The sequence below is a fragment of the Amia ocellicauda genome, chromosome 1 (assembly GCF_036373705.1).
Source record: "Amia ocellicauda isolate fAmiCal2 chromosome 1, fAmiCal2.hap1, whole genome shotgun sequence".
Taxonomy (NCBI): Eukaryota; Metazoa; Chordata; class Actinopteri; order Amiiformes; family Amiidae; genus Amia; species Amia ocellicauda.
Genome location: NC_089850.1, coordinates 6,781,379 through 6,800,995, shown reverse-complemented (window position 1 = coordinate 6,800,995; position 19,617 = coordinate 6,781,379). Strand labels below are relative to the sequence as shown.

The 19,617-nt window shown below is 39.7% G+C and overlaps 1 protein-coding gene across 2 annotated transcripts in view; it reads right to left on the bottom strand.

The window, feature by feature from the left end:
* LOC136754673 (transcriptional-regulating factor 1) overlaps positions 1-19,617 on the bottom strand; it is an 84,340-nt gene that overhangs the window by 41,504 nt on the left and 23,219 nt on the right. For both annotated transcript variants that reach the window (XM_066710745.1, XM_066710837.1), the window contains exon 2: positions 10,185-10,232. The gene's annotated coding sequence lies outside the window, so the exon portion shown is untranslated. The remainder of the gene's footprint in view (positions 1-10,184; positions 10,233-19,617) is intronic.

The window sequence follows — 19,617 nt, the reverse complement described above, 5'->3', positions numbered from 1 at the left end:
ATGTGGAAAACGATTCTAAACGATCTATTATAGGTTTTCATATATTTGTAATATATTTACAATACAATATAAATATATAAACATGTCATACAAATGTACATTTCCATAAGGGACAATTGTGGTCCAGGGCTTCACACCTTCTGAAACACACGCATTCAGCGATTCAGCTCTTTTATTAAACACTGATCTTTAGACTACACTGCTATTCTGGTCATTTCTACAGAGCAGTGGTCAAATATGTAAACACCCCCATCTCAGCTCAGCTCATTTAACTCATATCTTTACAGTTTTATTAGCCTGAGCTTTGTTGACATGCTTATGTCCTACTAAATTCACATCAAACAATTCAGAAGAATGAGTTGAGTTGACGCTTTGTTGAATCATGTGATTTTCCACAGGTAAATGTTTAGACTGTTACATCAATATGCTGCAGCTCAGTTGTGCTATTTTGTAATAATCTGTTTAGGGATGCAATGGCCATGATATTCCCACACTAAAACAGAACCATACTGAGAAAACCTGTCAGAGAACCTGGTGGATATCAAGAATTGCACACAGTGAAGGAGACTTATGAGTTGTAGCACTTTTAAAGAACTTGTAATGTGTACATATTGCTATCATCTTAGCTTTGCAACTTCTTTATTCCTGTTTCAAGTAAAGGTGGATGGTGTCTCTGCGTCACATCAGACATGAGCTGCAGTACAGGTCAGGCCCAACCTTTTGTATGCCTCGAATGAGCCTGTATTGAAGTCATGCAAAACGCAGGTCCCTAACTATAGTGTGCAAAACAAAGAGTAACCCATCTTGTGATACAGCAAATTTATGGATTAGAAATAGTATTGTCTCCTTTAATCCACCCCACCCCCTTCCCCTTGCACTGAATTCCCAGATAGACATTACCAGGATTGAAAAATTAGTCCATTGCTTTTAAATTGACGTTGATTACATTACAATTTCCATGAATTTCAAAGATGGAAGTACAAAATACATAATAATAAACATTTCATGTCTCTTAATATGCTATTTTGTTATTTTTAGATACTGACTAATTGACAGGGAGTTTATGTTTGTCCTCTGCATTTCTTGAAAAAAACGCCTTGCCTTCTAATTACTCAGATGATGTTCCGGAGCTCTGCTTTTTGATTAATTAATAACAAATATGTAAACACTGAAAAGTGGCTGAGAAGACCGGCCTCTCACTACTTGAACTCATTAGCATCTATCTCTCCCTCTCTCTCTCTCTCTCTCTCTCTACCTCTCTCCCCCTATCCACAGAGCATAAGTTTGGAAAAGTTGGATCTGTTTTTTATCCTTCTATCTATTGTTCGGCATAATTATCTCAGAGAGAGACACAGAAAGAGGAAGACAGAGAGCGTCACCTGGCCAGGACGGTGCTGGGTTTGGCAGAGGTTAGGCCACTGAAGGGCCATTCTTCTTTATTGATCTATTAATCATTAAAAGTAGAGCTCCAGAATGTGATACCGTGAAATAAAGGCTACATCATCTGAATAAATATATCTGTATCTACTATTCAGTTCAGTAGAAATTATTATAATCGCCTCACTGGCACACAGGAGAAAGTGTCTGGAACACAGCACACTCACAGATCACACTCAGGGCACAACGCAGGCATGCTCCCATCTAGATATGGTAAGGATCACCAGCACCATAGTTTTACAAACGTATTTGATCATTTGCAGCCATTTGTTCCTTTTCTCCTAGTATATTATATTAATTATAAGTGGGGCATATCAAAGTCCTCAATCATTATTAGTATTATTAGTTACCTTGGCTTGATTTTGTGAAAGCTGTCCACAGCACAGATACCATATTTTGTTAACCAGTGGCACTTATAACTATATTGTGTAACTTTACTGTGGAACATTTTCTTTGAACCTCAAAACTCAGTTTAGTCTTAAGCTGGACTAATATTAGTCAACATTTTCTCCTGTTCACTCCCCTCCACTTTCATTTTAAATGCACAAGAAAAACATTTAAACAAAATGGAAGTCATCACACGTGCCCATGTATATTCATTTCCAAATACTCACCAAAGTGTGATGCAGGAAACGGCGGTACAAGTCTGTCTTATTCAATTATAATTTATATTTATGCAATGCGGCAAATAAATGGAATATGACCTATAGGCTAGTTTGAGCAGCAAAGCCTATCCAGATGAAGATCTGTGGGATTGTGTGTACAGTTTATTTCTCTCTATATCAGGGTCTCTTCTTGCTCTTCTTGCACGACTGAATTAATATTAGAGTATCTCACATTAAACGTGATAGTGATGATGTCTTTGTTACACTGCATCATAAAATTAGTAATATAGCACTTTCTGTATAATTGTCTGGATTACATTTTGCTTTAATGCAGCAAGCACAAATACAAAAATACGACTGTAATAAAAATCCATTCTTCTGAAGAATGTCCTTTCAATGTTCCATTTTCAAAGCTGTGATACCTAATTAAAATGCTAGTTGCCTATTGAAGATATCTGAAGTGTGTGAAAGTTTGAATAATAATGGGTAATTGGTATTATATTACAAAAGAATAACAGATCTTGGTAAGCAAGTGGAGAATGAAAGACCAGGATGTTAAGTGTAATTACAGCGCAGTTGAGTTCGTGAAGGATTAAGTATGGCAAACAAAAGCATGTCTGACATTTAATTTGTAATTACCCCCCTTTCTCTTCACATTTCAATAACAGCTGTAAACTAAATCATTGCAAGACAATAAAAATAACACCTCACTTAAACAAATCTTATTACATCTGCACAGAAAGACACCTAGTGGTGAGAATTATAAGTCTTCAGAGGGACAGGAATAGTAAAACAGTTATGTGTGGTGGTGGTTTCACACACAGAAGTATAATCTACACACAGTGTGTGTGTAATACTGCCAGGAAGCCCACAATCATATTCCCTTCCTTTACTTTAGGATTGCTCTTCCCATTTTAGCACTCCATCAATCAGGTAACATCATGACAAAGAGAGGGAAGCAAAAGCCCTAGGTTTGCCTAAATATGGATAAACACAAAAAATAAACACAACAAGTCATATTGAACAGATGAACAGCATCGTCCTCTGCTGTGGCCTTTGCACACATGATCACAGGCAGCTTCTGAACATCAGGCTATAAAAGGCTTATTTACCTAAAAACCTGATAAGCAAGATGAAAAACACGAAGGTTTTAACCGTTTATGATTTGGGCCACAGTTGGCAATGCAATGAGTTCCAGGGTGTTGCGGTCTATAGGCGGGTCCTCGGAGCAGTGACACTCAGGCAGGGAAGTGTTGGTACAATAGGGGGTTTATAACACTATGAGGAGGTGCTCAAATCCACAAGACTTGCAAAAAACAAAACTGAACACGATCTCTGTGTTGAGCCTACCTCAACACATTTACTCACCTCAACACACCAAACAGATCCCTCTCTAAACATACAACTCAACACACGCACAAGACACAACAAAATCCAAGCCTGAGTCCATAAACCAATCCCAGTTCAAATGCCAGAGTTCATTACTCTACACCTCTCTCCTCTCACACCCTCTCTCCTCTTACTCACCCTCTCCTCTCACCCTCTCTTCTCTCACTCGCTCTCTCTCCTCTCACTCTCTGCTCTTACTCACCCCCTCCTGTCACCCTCTCTCCTCTCCTCTCACTCTCCCTCACTCTTCTCAGTCACTCTACTCTCACTCGCCCTTCTTTCCTCTCACTCACCCTCTCCTCTCACTCGCTCTCTCCCCTCTCACTCTCTCCTCTTATTCACCCCCTCCTCTCACCCTCTCTCTCTCCTCTCACTCATCCTCTCTCTCCTCCCACTCACCCTCTCTCCTCTCACTCGCTCTCTCCTCCTGGATCACTCCTCTACCACACAAGTGCCTGCTTCGCCCAGCGTGAGTCACTCCCCAGGGTTTCTCGGGGATGTAGTGCCATACAGGGCAGCCTTGTGTCACAGTAGGTATAATATATTTATTTCTAATCAATAACATTGTCAGTAGTTTGTACTATTGATATTAGCTGTTATAGTAAGATAATTAAATGTATTATTATTACAGTAGATTCATTCTAGACCCTGAATTTCCCTTTTTGTTTGTTTGGCTGAGTGAAAAGGTGTTTCCATATAGGAGGGCTTATGACACTCTGACCCGTCGCAGCCTGGTAAACCCCTTCATTGATTGTGGGTGCAATCCAGTAACCAGCAGACCGCCTGCAAATTCTGTCATCACAACAGTGTCATTAGAGAGGCGTTCCACAATGCAGCACCTGAGCGCCACAATGGGCTTTTCTCCTCTCTCTCTTCTCTGAAACACATGTAGATTACAACAAAATGACTACCCAGACAATAGGATCGTCACTGTGCGCTGCTACTGAACACTGGCATGCTAAAAACTGCATGTGATTAATCGGTTTTAAAACCACAAGGAGAAAGTGTATACCAATGTATACATGAAACAATACTAACCCATGTTTAGCACATATTTAGCACATTGTTTTTTTATTTTGCGATTACAATTATTCAGTAGGAACTTTTGTGTCTTTATCCCTGTACTTATGGCAGGGTTTGACTTGATACTGTTATAAATGTTGGTGGTCTGTGTTTTCTTGCCATTCTGACACAATGAGTGATCTTCAACAGTTTACTTCACCTTAGTTAACATGCATTCTTAACATTTTTATTATGCAGTAATGGACACTAGTATAGTTTTACATACCACCGTATAAGGTAGATTCTTCAGCTTCAAGGGCTTGTGTGTCAGAGTAAACACATATCAAGCGAAGGAATTATAAGAGAGTTTTACAATAAAGGAAGAACCGACATAAACAGCAATGTTATGCCACAAAATCACTACAATTCAGAATGAAGTTACCATGCCTTATTGTAATGCACCAGGTCATGTGAGACTTTATTTCTTGGGCAGCTTCAGGAACTAGAAGTATTCCAATACTTGTTTTCTTTTGAGTTTTTACATATAATACAAAATACAATGTTTACACCTGAGCACTGTGGTGTTAAACAGGCGTGAGAAACACAAACTGACCCCCTCTCTTGGTCAGAATTAATTTAAATTAATGCACCTTTAAAAGCACTGGATTAAAAAACATTTCTTACATTAATGGTCAGTTATGACCTTAGTAAGCTATTACAGTTCATATTAATCACAAGACAGTCTGTGGTGAGGAACCACAACTTGTGGTGAGTATGACTACTACTCTGTGTATGTTTAGTGTTTCTACTTCTCAATTTGAAAGGGCTTCTTTCCTGACAGAGACTTCTGAAAGCAATTAAAAGATGGATTGATTGTTCACATGAACTCCAACAGAATACATGTGAACAGCAATGTAAAAGGTCACAATCACCAACATCATTACGTTATGCTTATTACCTGTTAAACCACACAGTTGAATTGCTGGACTGTTTCAAGAAGGCTTGGTCTACTCTGGCTCTGGCCTTCTTCTTTGCCTCTCTGACAAACCTTGCTCAACCAGGTGTTTCCCCATCACCACGCGCAAACAGACGCATATGAGACTGCATATTTCGCCTGGAGGATTTCAATGAAGGCTTAAGTCAACATTACAAGTTTTAACGAGTTGATATTTCCAGATATCGGAATTATGTCAGAGGTGTTAAATTGTCTTGTGTGTTACACTTAAAGCTACACTGTCCCTCTCTCCCAACCATTGTGCATACATGCATTAAAGTGTGTCTGTAGTGTGATGTTTACCTCGCTCACACTGCACTATCAGAGCTGCAGAGACGTTGGCTGTTGGGAATATTTTGCCTTAAACCCGCCTGGCTGCAGGAGTGAGTACGAGGATGTTGTCTGAGCCACAGAGTAGCTGTACGGTCAGTGAGTTTTTTTCTAACTACATTTAATCATTGTTTTTGAAACCTATTCTACTACATTCAAGGGGACTGTAGAGCCATTACTCAATGAACATGCTTATTTTAGCTAAAACAAGCTTAACTTAAAAGGGACTTTTCTGAACGAGCCCAGTAATAAAGCACTGTTTCATCATTTACCATAGATATCAGTTATTTAAGAATTGACAGGCATGTTGTCTCTTGATTGTGTTATGTTCTGACAAGACAAAACAATTACATAACCTTTCCAAAAGTACTTGGGATAACGTCATTTAAAATTATGCACACAAAGATAACAACATTACACATTAGGTGTCTTCTATTTTAAACTATTGTACTAATACTGTTACATTGCTGTTTTTCTTCTGAGGAGATCCCATAAAGGAAGTGAACTTTGTTAATGGGTGGAAACACACAGTATTTCCATGGCTGGAATTATCCACTGCTATCTACTGTGTGAGTGGCGGAGGTTTATATGGAAACTGAAAAACCTTTTCCATAACATCAATTTTTCAGTCATAAAAGCTGTAAGAAACCAAAAGGCAATTAATCGTGGATTGGGTGGATATTAGTAAGAACACTCTGTAGGTTAATGGTGTAGCAGGAAAAGCCTCAGCCTGATTATTAAAATATATTGCAATTTAGCATACGCTTTACTATTCAGTGATGGATGGATTTCAAAACACCCCAGCACTTAAGCCTCTGGCACATGTGGTGTTCTCTGTCAAGAAGCTCAAACTTGTCCACAAACGCATTTTCCAGCACAATAACGATCCTAAGCACGTCATCAACATTTTTGATTGGCGATAATCTACAGACATTAATCCAAAAGAAAAACTGTAGTATGAACTGAAAAAAGCAGCCCGCAAGTGCAAGCTCCCAAGAAGTTAACGACCCAATTAAAAAGCTAAAGGAGGACCCTCTCTCTGTCATCGATCACCGGGGTCTCAATAAAACCGAACATCATTCCAGTTGTTAAATATTCGTCAATAGTGAAAGTATAACTACGTGTTCATGCTAAGTCAGTTACACTTCAGTTACACTTAATCAATTAGGAGCATGCTGTATATACAATAATGTAAGCACTGCTCTCACTAGAACATTGTTTTAAATTATTCTAGCCAACAAGGATTTGAAACAGGTTTTTTTTTTCTCAAGTAAGTCAAGGGCAAAGATTTATATTTTTCTTCATTGACAGCATGCATTTCAGGGTGTGGGAGGATAAGAGACTGACCTAGCTTATACAGTGTAAAGTAAGCACACTACACGCTGTTACATACAGAGGAATGTGATGTACTAGAAACACAAGCACTGATATACACAACTTATATCAATCTGCCATGTGTCCATTTGCTCACAATGTGATGTACAGATTTACACACTGTATCAAACACAAAGCCGTACTCTCTGAGTACAAATTACCCAAAAACTGTGAAAATACACTTTTGAAAAATATATACTCAAAACAAAGCTTAGTGTGCATATATATCTGTTTAGCCAATCTATATCGTGGTGGGAGATAAACATTAAACATCATTTCACTGTGTTTTAAACATAGCAGATAATAACAGTCTTTTAAACATTTTAATCAAGGTTTATAATTTTAATTGGTCGATCTGCATTTAAAATAACTGCACTGTATTTTTCACATCACAGATGATAATGATATCACAATATTCATTTATATTAAACATCTATATCAATATTTACTTTTAATTACATTGACGCTCTGAAAAGCACAGTAGGGCCACAGATATGAAACCGTTAATGAACCGAGAAACAGCTTCATGGTTTCAAGATGGGAGCTGTGAATGTTCAGAGCTTTTCTTTGACAACCAGCTACCTAGCCTTCAGACCTACAACAACAGCCCACCTATCTTCATAAATCAATCACCCAATCCATGGATCAATCGATCTGTAGTTGTACAATGTTATATAGAAGCAGTAGCACGTGTTTGGCTCTGATACATTATAATACAGCGATGAAGGCATTGAGCTGGATTTAAACCTGAGCAGTCGCAAGTGTGACATCACTGTGGAATAGAGCAGGACTCCATTGTAAGCAGTGGGTCACAGGTCCATCTTCTTGGTGAGATACTGCTGCTATCCACACAGCCCCGGTAAAAACCCGTATGTATAAAGGGCTCACCATGTCAGACGTTATAAGTGTTGGCCACAGAGATAAATATGGATATTAGTGTGGAAATGATTATGAATAATGTGGAGAACTCCTACACTGAGAACAGTAGCCTTCAGGATGATCAATTGCAAGGCAACGAAGACAATGTGAATCTCAAATTGTGTTAATGCACAATGTATAATATTGATTCAAAATGTCAGAAATGTGTCAGATAGTCCGTCCTGTGATCGCTTCTTCTGGCAGACTAAATGAGACTCCTTCAGCTGCACTTCCCAAATTGTCATATTCAAAGCCCTTCTGAGAAATACTCTTCTTCTGTCAGTAAAGCAACATGTTCAGATACTTACAATAGCTAAAAAGCCCTAAATGCCCCAACAAGCTAATCAGGTTAAAGATACTTCGATCTGTTGGTTTTGACAGAAGTTTGCATACTGCGCAACTGTAAAAGCATTCAGCGTGACGGAAGCTCAATCCTTTGACATGTTATGATGGAATGAAAACCAATATTACACAACCAAATCCCACAACTCAGCCGTCGAATTAAGACCTTTTCATGAGCACCTAGCTTCATCTAGCAAAGGAAGATGTTTGAACAATGCAACACTGAAGGCCAAGACCGATTCAATCACCACCTGTCAAACAGAGATTCCACACATGTTCGTTGACAGCAACTTCCTGTGAACGAATAGCGTCTTCTGTCTTCCCAAATGAACGACCAGCAATAAAAACAGAGTTGGGAATTTACAATTGGTAGGTGGGTTACACTTGGGATTTAATCTGGGCCGAGCTGGTATTCATGGCTATGTAATCATATTCATGCAGCTTTGAAATGCATCAGGTTTGGATTCCTAAAGTAAAAACAACAAAAGTGATAGTTATGATACGGTATTGCAGAAAGCCAAGGGCTAGTCAATAGCATGGAAGTTAATTTACTTGGGTGCATCCATTCCAAAACCTAAAGAGCAACACAGCCCATAGCAATATCTGTGCAGTTGTGATGTCACATCCTCTGCATAGTTATTATTTTGGTAAAACAGACAAACTGTCCAGAAGGTTCTCGCGTAATGAAAATGTACCGATTGGACACTCTCAAGCTTATCCAAATGTACCACTAATTTGAATTGACAAAGGGTGGATTAAAACTTGACACGCTGTCTATGTCAGCTCTAGACTGCTCTGTCTGTCTCTGAGACCTGCAGTACATCCAGTACACACCTGATACTGATCATTTATTATTGTCACTTTATCAACTCTATACAATATCGCATTCGCAATATGTGCATTCAGTTTGGCTAATAAGAGTTTGACCATTAAGTAGTGTGCCTGATCGAAGGTCAGAGGGCACGCTAGCACAGGAGCTGAGATGTTTGAGTAGACCATGTCTACACAGAGGATTCATCTCACTCTGTGTGTCAGAGACAGAGCGATAGAGAGGGGGCTGGTGGGAGTCAGGCCAGCCTCCCACTTGCTTCCTCTCTTGCAGCACAGCCTGTGTTGCGTAACCATGTCATCTAATGCTCTAATTAGGCACAAAGAACAGATACAGTAACAGTACAGTTTAAATTGGGGTCGTCTAATAGACACACTGCTTGATTTTCTAAGGTGCTGTTCCTCTGAGCCTATGGTCAAGATGCCCACCCCGGAGCCCAGCGATGGTCCTTCAAGATTAGGTGAGGAGAACCTGAGCCATCGCATTGGTCTACAGTCCTCGGCCCAGTAAAGGCCTGAGCTGTATAACACACTTTTCATGCGAACATCGGTATTAACCCAGAGTGCCCTCCTTCAGTGATCATGTCCTCATTCATCACAATGAGACAATTCTCCACAACACTGCCCTTCCAGCCTTGCTCTCACCTCTTCCAACGCTACTCAATAGTCTAAGGATGCCAAAGCACAGTCTGACTAACAAGTTAACATAATAATTAATGTGATAAATAAACAATTCTTCTGGGTAAATGTTTAAACTGTTTGAATGCATTTGTAATGAATTAATAAGTGAATATCTCTGTTCTGGTTGCCTTTGCTCAACAGGAATGTAATCAATTTTCTATTTGGCTCTTCCTTTCTGTTCTGTCAACAGTTTCCTTCACCGACAGCAAAGAATTCCAACTATGAGAAGTTGTGTCTCTGATTTTTGAAAGAGAAAGGTAATGTTCAGTAGAAATGCACTGTACCTCTTTTGGCCAAGAACAGCTACAAATCCCCAGATGAAAATCCTTGATCTGTTCAAAAAGAAAGAAAGAAAGAAAAAGGTCAATGATATTAATGTTCATGCTTATGGAACTTATGTGCTTGATGTACTTAGTTAAATCTCCTTCTGTGTTACATGTTACCTCATGTTGGATCTACACTGCAAAGCCCATGTAACTGTTTCCCGATATAAAACGCAAAACAATTGATACGAAAATCGGATTATATCCATCACTACTTGAACAAACATTTGTTAATTATATTTTTTAAACCTGTGATCAATTCACAATCAGAATGTCCATCCAGAAGACACAGGTACAGTATAGTTCCACTGTAGTGCCCATCCTACATTGTGGCCTGCCTTTAGGGATGGTATTTTCATGCTTTTGGTTATTTCTTTATAACATAATCAGTATCAACTTCAGGAAATTATAACTTCTTAAACCATGATAAATGTCACGCCTTATTCATGTATATGTGGGATGACAATACGGTCAGAGTAACTGTGTTTGATCAGATGGCAGTTTAATACGTTTGGAGCCTATAATCATATTTTCCCATTTTTCACTCAATGTGGAATTGCCAATTAGTCAGCTACGACTCCCAAGGGACAAGAACAATTTCCTCAAAACGTGCGCTGGCTAGTTACAGCTTATTTTGGTTGCATGCAGTTCCCCCCAGCACAGGCAGCGTTCGGTCATCTGTGCTGCTTCCTGGGAACTCCTGACTGAACCTGCAACACCACCGCTAGACTGAGACCAGCTCTGACCAGGGCTGCAGGAGGCATCTTTCTCTACACATGGAGGCGACAAGAGGAACGCCCTTCTGAATACCAAAAATTACACAAGGAATGATAAGAAGATGGACAGTATAAACAACTCTTCGCTGCCATGGAGAGTGTAGTTTCAGTTAGAAAAAATGGAAAACAAGAAGAAAGTTTTTCACAACAAAGATGACTAGATGGTTTGTAAGATTCCACAATATGAGAAATGGGGAAGTGTTTTACCATACGTTTAGGATGTGATGGGTCTGATCTCGCCTGTGGGCGAGTTGTGGGTTTACCCAAAGGGAAAGTAAGGACCTTCAACACAAATAGATCGAAAGATACACAAGCTGACGCTGCATACACACAATACAAACCAAGACTTAATAATACATGAATACATTCAATAACAACAACACATTATTACAGTTATCTTTAGGTTTGCAATTAATAAAAATATTCTACTATTCTGCATCATGTTTTTTATATTATTATTTGTGTGGTGTAAAGCTTTATCCACAGCAACCAGGCTTTCAGAAGGACAAAATATGTCATATTTGTACAGCATGATACTATAATAAACAAGTGATAATGTAAATATTAAGGCTGGGCTAATTAAATGTACCGATATATGTTGATGTGTTGTTTTGTTTTTGTCCCTTTCTGACAAATAAATGTATCATGGATAAATGCTCGTTATTTCGTTGGGCTAGTAAAGAATAACAACATTTACATTTTGACATAATCTAATGATGAACAAAGCTAAACAGTCAACTAAGTTCAGATTCCCCACTGAGCATCGGTTTTGATTTAATGTTTCTGGTTGAACAGCGAGGGAGAGGGTGGGGGTGCTGTGCCCACAGTTATAATTTACAAATGAAAAGAGGGTGGGAGGATGAGGCCTATGAAAGTTAACCACAGTAGATGTGCACAGTAATTTGGCAGTTTGTCCATGGTTTTCCAATATTTGCATTATGGTTTACTGTACTTCAACATGCTTTCCTACACTTTACTGTAGTTTTAACAAGGTATACTACTGTGAACAGTTATTAGAGAGGATACACCTAATGGTACTGCAGTACATTTACAGCAGACTGAAAATGAAAACGAGATTCAAACACAAGACACTAAAACCAAAAAGAAAAAGGGAAAAAGGAAAAGTACGAAATGGCAGGGTTAGTCTGTCCTGTATGTGACGGCTCATGTCAAGTAGTAAGACTTGACACTCAATAAAGGACTCTGGAGGTTTGTTCATTACTTCAGCTCTGATAATTCAATAGGAACCCGTTCTAAAACCAGGAGTACAGTCAGCGATGTAGCCTACTCTCGTTAGTAAATTCTATTTCAGAAAGAAAAGACCAGTTCAGGGAAATTCAGGAAATGCAGTCATCATTCTTTTTTGTGCTCAGAAACTTCCTGAAAACAACCACAAAACATTGTCTCATCCATTCCTCGTTCGTATTTGCATTTAACCCTTCCTTTGGCACAGAGCGACTGGGTATGTGTACCGATTGGACCTGCTTTTTATACCCAAAGATGAGGCCTCTCTTTACATTCTCTTTCTATATTCCAGGTTTTTGGTTAAATTGCTGCTATACATCTTTGAGTGTCTTAAAAATGTGGCTTCAAACAGTTAGAAGATACTGCTTTAATTGAGGTCACTTTTGTAGGGCAAAAGACTTACACAATAGATCTGTAACTTAATCTTGAACTTTTAAATCTGAGAGCAGGACAAGACTGTGGACAAGAAAAGTGCTGCTCTCGGATACTATCCCCCTCACACAAGGGGATGAACTCAGGACTGAGAGCAGCCTAGTCTCAGATATCAATTTTAATTCACAGGTAGACTCATATACCAATTGCTGGCAGCATTCTTCAGATTGCTGTGCATCTCTGAGGTTTCATTAAATTAGGAGCTCTTCTGTGACCTTTCTATCAGAACTTCAATCTGGATTTGATCAAGATACTACTGTCTACAGTTACTGCTCTTCATCTGGCATCTGCTAATCACCCCTGGCCCAGGAAACAGACTTCTGAATCTTATCCGATGCCAGGCTGCTTATCTGACGAATTACATCTTGTGCAAAAGTGATAGGCTAGGCATTTTCTGTATTGTTTGTTTTTCTGTCCCCCCCCCCCCCCCCACTAACAAGTAGGCAGCAATGATGGCTCTTCTCTTCTAGTTTATTTTTTATTTTTTGAGTATTGCTATTTGAGTTTAGTTTGCGAAATCTTCCATGTCATTAGTCAACGGCTGCTCATTGTGATGTTCAGCAGAATTTCAGCGCAATAACGAACCCACACAATTAGTCTTTTGACACATCCTGGGAGAGAATAGAAGGTTCATTATTAATCACCTCTCCCCATTGTCTTATTAGTCAGATTTATTTATCTTATTGATTCGCAACAGACTCAAAACCCTCCCAGGACAATGACTGTAGATTTATAGTAATAGTGAAAAATGTTTCGCTGCTTTCAAGGCAAACGTTGCCTCACTACTGTATCAGTTGAGCCACTGGCCTGCTTTTCAAGCACAATGGAGGAAATTTCATCCTTGCATGCTGTGCTTTCCGTAGCTGCCATAGGTCAAAGGTTAGGCAGAAGTTTACTAAGCCTGTAACAGTAATTCCCAGAATGAAACAAACAATATGACTTATATGACTTTAAAAGCCATCTCGCACAGCAAAAAGTAACCTGGCGATGACTAACACCTTCAATCTCAAGTGCTAGTTTCGGCTTTTAAAACACATGCAATGGAGCAAAAAAACTCAGATGCGTTGGACATATATTGGGCTTGAACAGCAATGGAACAAAATATGGTAGGAAGCAGAACGTATATTTTTTGCTGCATACTTATACCATTACATTATACACAAAGCTTATCTCTGTAATAAACACATATATGCATAAATAAATACATACACACACAAGCAAACAAATATACAGAAACATATTTACATAATACATATTTCATTCAAGCAATTTATTTCTACTAAATATGCTGCTTATATACATACACAGATGTATTTAGAAAATATGAATGCAGCCTTCTGGAGATCACTGCTGCTCTCACTCACTGAACGTGTCAGTACACAAACGGTTAAACACACAGCAGGCTGACACACAGAGTGTACGTGACCTCTCATTAACAGAGGTATTAACCACGGGATGAAAAGTGCTACAGCACAAGCGCGGTGCATCTCTGTCTAAAGCCATCGCGTAGCAGGTATTGTACCTGAAGGCCGTTAGACCGCACAAGAAGTCATACGTGTGCTTGTGCTTTACAAAACCTTCTCCGCCGCTTACATTTCATCAGAATGGGTTTCACAACGAGGATTAACTTCCCCAGCATTGCTTCACTGGCGGAGAATCATTGCTTTATCTCAGTCAGAGAGGCATCCTTTGTTTGTCGTGGACATCCAGTCATCTATCTGAAAACATCGATGTCCAGTCCTCTATCTGTGGAGATATTTCAGCGACCCCTGCATCTCGATTTCACACCTGCTTCCCCCCACTCAGTCATAAGGCATGACAGGCATTAAAACAGGCAGGTGATGTAGAAAATAGAGGAATGTAGAAAAGAGGTCTGACACATCAGATACACCATTAACATTGACCTGTAACGGCCACTTCTTCGTTTAGAGAAATAAGGCATTGAATTCAGCTGGGTTTCATTTCCAGAAATGGTACCTGAGGTTTAGGGGTTTTCTCCATAAATACCATTCACCAATAAAAACACCAGACAGAGAGAATCATAATACTTGTACAAAATAAAACTAAAAGCATGATAAAACACCCTCATTAACAGGACATGCTGGACTCCAAAGAGCAGGAGGAGACAGCTCTGATTTGGGTCACTCACTTCCGCCCAATTAAAGTGTCAATGCGCAGTCCCTATCACCCCCCAGCGTCTGTTGCTTCTCGTCCCACTTCCTCCCCGTCGCGGCCTCAGCTGCAGCTCCTTGTCTCATTCGCTGTCAGGGTGGGGTTGTCGGTCTGGACCCAGCTGACAGACCACCATTGACTCAGTCAAGCATGTAAAGCCAAATATCAATCCATTAAACACTCACACCAGTTCACAATCGGGGTTGTAATCAGCTAAAACCTAGTTATGACAAGTGGTCTTCTTTTGACTATTCTCATGAGCACAATGAACACAACTGAGGCGACAAATATACAGCCTCACAATTCCATAAACATTTCACCGTCTTGTCACAGATATGTTGAAATATATATATGCAGTGAGGGAAAAAAGTATTTGATCCCCTGCTGATTTTGTACGTTTGCCCACTGACAAAGAAATGATCAGTCTATAATGTTAATGGTAGGTGTATTTTAACAGTGTGAGACAGAATAACAACAAATAAATCCAGAAAAACGCATTTCAAAAGAGTTATAAATTGATTTGCATGTTAATGAGTGAAATAAGTATTTGACCCCTTCGACTTAGTACTTGGTGGCAAAACCCTTGTTGGCGATCACAGAGGTCAGACGTTTCTTGTAGTTGGCCACCAGGTTTGCACACATCTCAGGAGGGATTTTGTCCCACTCCTCTTTGCAGATCCAAGTCATTAAGGTTTCGAGGCTGACGTTTGGCAACTCGAACCTTCAGCTCCCTCCACAGATTTTCTATGGGATTAAGGTCTGGAGACTGGCTAGGCCACTCCAGGACCTTAATGTGCTTCTTCTTGAGCCACTCCTTTGTTGCCTTGGCTGTGAGTTTTGGGTCATTGTCATGCTGGAATACCCATCCACGACCCATTTTCAATGCCCTGGCTGAGGGAAGGAGGTTCTCACCCAAGATTTGACGGTACATGGCCCCGTCCATCGTCCCTTTGATGCGGTGCAGTTGTCCTGTCCCCTTAGCAGAAAAACACCCCCAAAGCATAATGTTTCCACCTCCATGTTTGACGGTGGGGATGATGTTCTTGGGGTCATTCCTCCTCCTCCAAACATGGCGAGTTGAGTCGATGACAAAGAGCTTGATTTTGGTCTCATCTGACCACAACACTTTCACCCAGTTCTCCTCTGAATCATTCAGATGTTCATTGGCAAACTTCAGACGGGCCTGTACATGTGCTTTCTTGAGCAGGGGGACCTTGCGGACGCTGCAGGATTTCAGTCCTTCACGGCGTAGTGTGTTACCAATTGTTTTCTTGGTGACAATGATCCCAGCTGCCTTGAGATCATTAACAAGATCTTCCCGTGTAGTTCTGGGCTGATTCCTCACCGTTCTCATGATCATTGAAACTCCACGGGGTGAGATCTTGCATGGAGCCCCAGACCGAGGGAGACTGACAGTTATTTTGTGTTTCTTCCATTTGCAAATAATCGCACCAATCGCAATGGTGGAGAGTTTGGAATCTGATTGATTGATTGCTTCTGTGGACAGGTGTCTTTTATACAGGTAACGAGCTGAGATTAGGAGCACTCCCTTTAAGAGAGTGCTCCTAATCTCAGCTCGTTACCTGTATAAAAGACACCTGGGAGCCAGAAATCTTGCTGATTGATAGGGGATCAAATACTTATTTCCCTCATTAACATGCAAATCAATTTATAACTTTTCGAAATGCGTTTTTCTGGATTTCATTTTTTGTTATTCTGTCTCTCAGTGTTAAAATACACCTACCATTAAAATTATAGACTGATCATTTCTTTGTCAGTGGGCAAACGTACAAAATCAGCAGGGGATCAAATACTTTTTTCCCTCACTGTATATATATCTTTATTATGGGTAAAACGTTTTTTTTTTTTTAAAGAGGAAACAAGTACATGAACACGTTGAAGTGTGACTAGATAAAGAAATGCTCATGTGACCTTGAAGAGTTCCTAGAAATAAAGGAGTATCCTGTTTTCAGTAGAGGCCTAACTAGTTTTGCTTCATTTGTTATTTCTACAACAGCTCTGACATTACTGTACTGTGTGGTACTAGCTGAGTGACAGAGAGCACTGACAATATGTCCCCTCCTGTGCTACTGAGTAGACAAACACAATGTGTGTGTGTGGTGCATCTGTATTTTGACATATTATATAAAAAACACAATTGACTGGCTATGAAATGAAATGGACTATCTATCTAATTTTCATTGTGAATGAAGTTCGACATCCTAACGTTAGGTGCTCAGAAATACCGTGTTCAATCTATCAAGAGTCAGATGGTTTGATGGCACTTAAAGGCCTTCGTTTTTGGTTATGGATTTTGGACTTCTTGACCTTACAAGTGTTGATGTATTGGTGTCCATATAACACATTGACTGTATATCATGTCAAAAGAAAATGTTTGTACTGTTCAAAAGCTGATATATATGGAGGTATAAGGACATTTGCAACTTTCTTCACTCTTATCGCTGTATTTCTGGTTCTCCCTATATTATCATAATTACATAATTACATGATCATAAACCAGGAATGTTTTATGGGAAAACAATCAAAATAAAATAAAGAAAGTAGAAGATCAATGTAATTCAATGTAGTTGGTCTCCACAAAATTGTGGGTAAGGATTTAATCTATTTAAAAGGATAAATGTTCATTTTCTTACTAATGCTACTATTTATGTGACATCACAATATCCAATATGAGATGGTGTTAGTGCCAAAGACTATCACTACAGAAGTGTGTAATTCAGACACTAGATCAAACTGGGCTGCTGTCTACCCTATATTATCATAATTACCATTATTTATCTTTTAAGAAGGCATATAGAATAAAGTGTCCTACATATTTGAGAGGTTCAGTAAAAACAAAACAAAACAAAACAAAAAACGACATTTCAGGCAAGTGATTAAAAGGCTTTTGAATCTGAAGGTGGAGGGAAGCACACCCTGTAATTTACACAAAGCACAAGTATTCTCTACTCAATAGCAACAGCAGTCCAGCTTCACTCAAGACATGTGACTCAAAGACAGACAGCGTTCACGGAAAAGAAAACTGTTCACGACACTGGAGGTTTGAGTGCTGTTGTGTGAATTCTCGTCCATCTCATATTATCCCGCGGCCGGTGTGAAGCCGGACTGCAGCTCTGTGCTGCTGGCAAGTGCTGAACAACGTCCACTGATCTCTCTGGGTCAGGGTCAAGTTAGCCCTTTAGGTCTATGTGCAAAACACAGATGATGTTTTAATGATGTTATATAAAACTATAAACCTGAAATAAGTCTTAAACACACACACACACACACACACACATATATCTATAATCCCCCAGTGACACTACTAAGACAATTACTCTGAGGCAGCCAGCCTCCTCCTTGGGCTGTGGCTTAATGACAGCGATCCTTGCGTGCCTTCACACCATCTTTGGGCCTGACGTCACTACATTTCTGACATGAGCAGGCAGGACGTGGTTAGACAATTAGCCCTTGATTAACTGCGTCTGAAAGCCCTGCATTTCCTCGGGCCCCCGTCCCACATGTAAGCATTACTGTATAACGTAGTGTGGACTGGAACAGTTGGGGAGATTTACATAGTGCAAGAGAGAAACCTATTACAATGCAAATATAATTTTAAATACAATAGATATAGATAAATGTATCTGAGAGCATTTTGTACATCTAACATACATCTATATAATCTGGTATGAGATATTTGTATTGAAGAGGATAAGACCATTAAGATATACATTTGTAATGTCGTGGGAGTGTTAGCCTGCCAAGGTACACAATAGCTTAGTATTTATAGCAACGCACCAAAGTAAAAGAGAGATCTCTGTGCCAATCTGAGTGCCTGAAGAGATTCGCACAGCGAATGTGAGACAGAGCAATGCGGCCATGGAAAAAGACAAGCCAATTACAAAGAGAAAAGAAAAGTTTTATTGCAAAGGTGCCAGGTGAAGAGTACAAACAGTAGTGTTTTATGGGAAAACAATTAAAATAAAAGAAAGAAAGTAGAAGATCAATGTAATTCAATGTAGTTGGTCTCCACAAAATTGTGAATAAGGATTGTAATCCACTTAAAAGGATAAATGTTAATTTAGGAAAACGGTCTCACTTTTTCTCTTCCTTAATCAAAACTGCGTAGTAATGCCTCCATTTCCTAAAACGAACAGTCAATATTTCATGAAAAATGGGGCCACGAATTTTCCATGTGTGCCGCTCCATTCATTGTCGTATAAAAGGCAATGCTACAATATATGTGACATCACAGTATGCAGTAGTGTTAGACAGTGGATTCCCCCGTGCATTCCACTATCAGACCCACTGCCAAACACTAACACTGTAGAACTGTGAGATTCAGACTCTGCATCAGACTGGGCTGCTGTCTACTCTGCACACATTCAAATGCCCTGGGATTCCTGGAGCATGTTTTATAAACCTTGAAATTATTGTCATACTGTTCATAATACAGTTTAAAATAAGCATGTATGCATTCCCTCTTTGTCTGATAAGAGATTGAAACCTGATCTCCACCCATCACTCTCGGACCGGTCCCACAGTGATGCGGCTGTCAGGAGAGCTGTTGCAGGTTGGTTGCTATGATCCAGCTCAGAAGGAGAGACTCTTCACATGACCGCTGATGTGAAGGAGTTTACGATGGCTAAGGTTGAGACACACGTGCACATTCAACAGCTTACATTTCACTGGGCTCATCCAGACACACGGCTTTCCTTTTCCCCTTGTAAAGAGGGCTGTGCTTCCTGTCATCTCGAGCTCACAGCTGC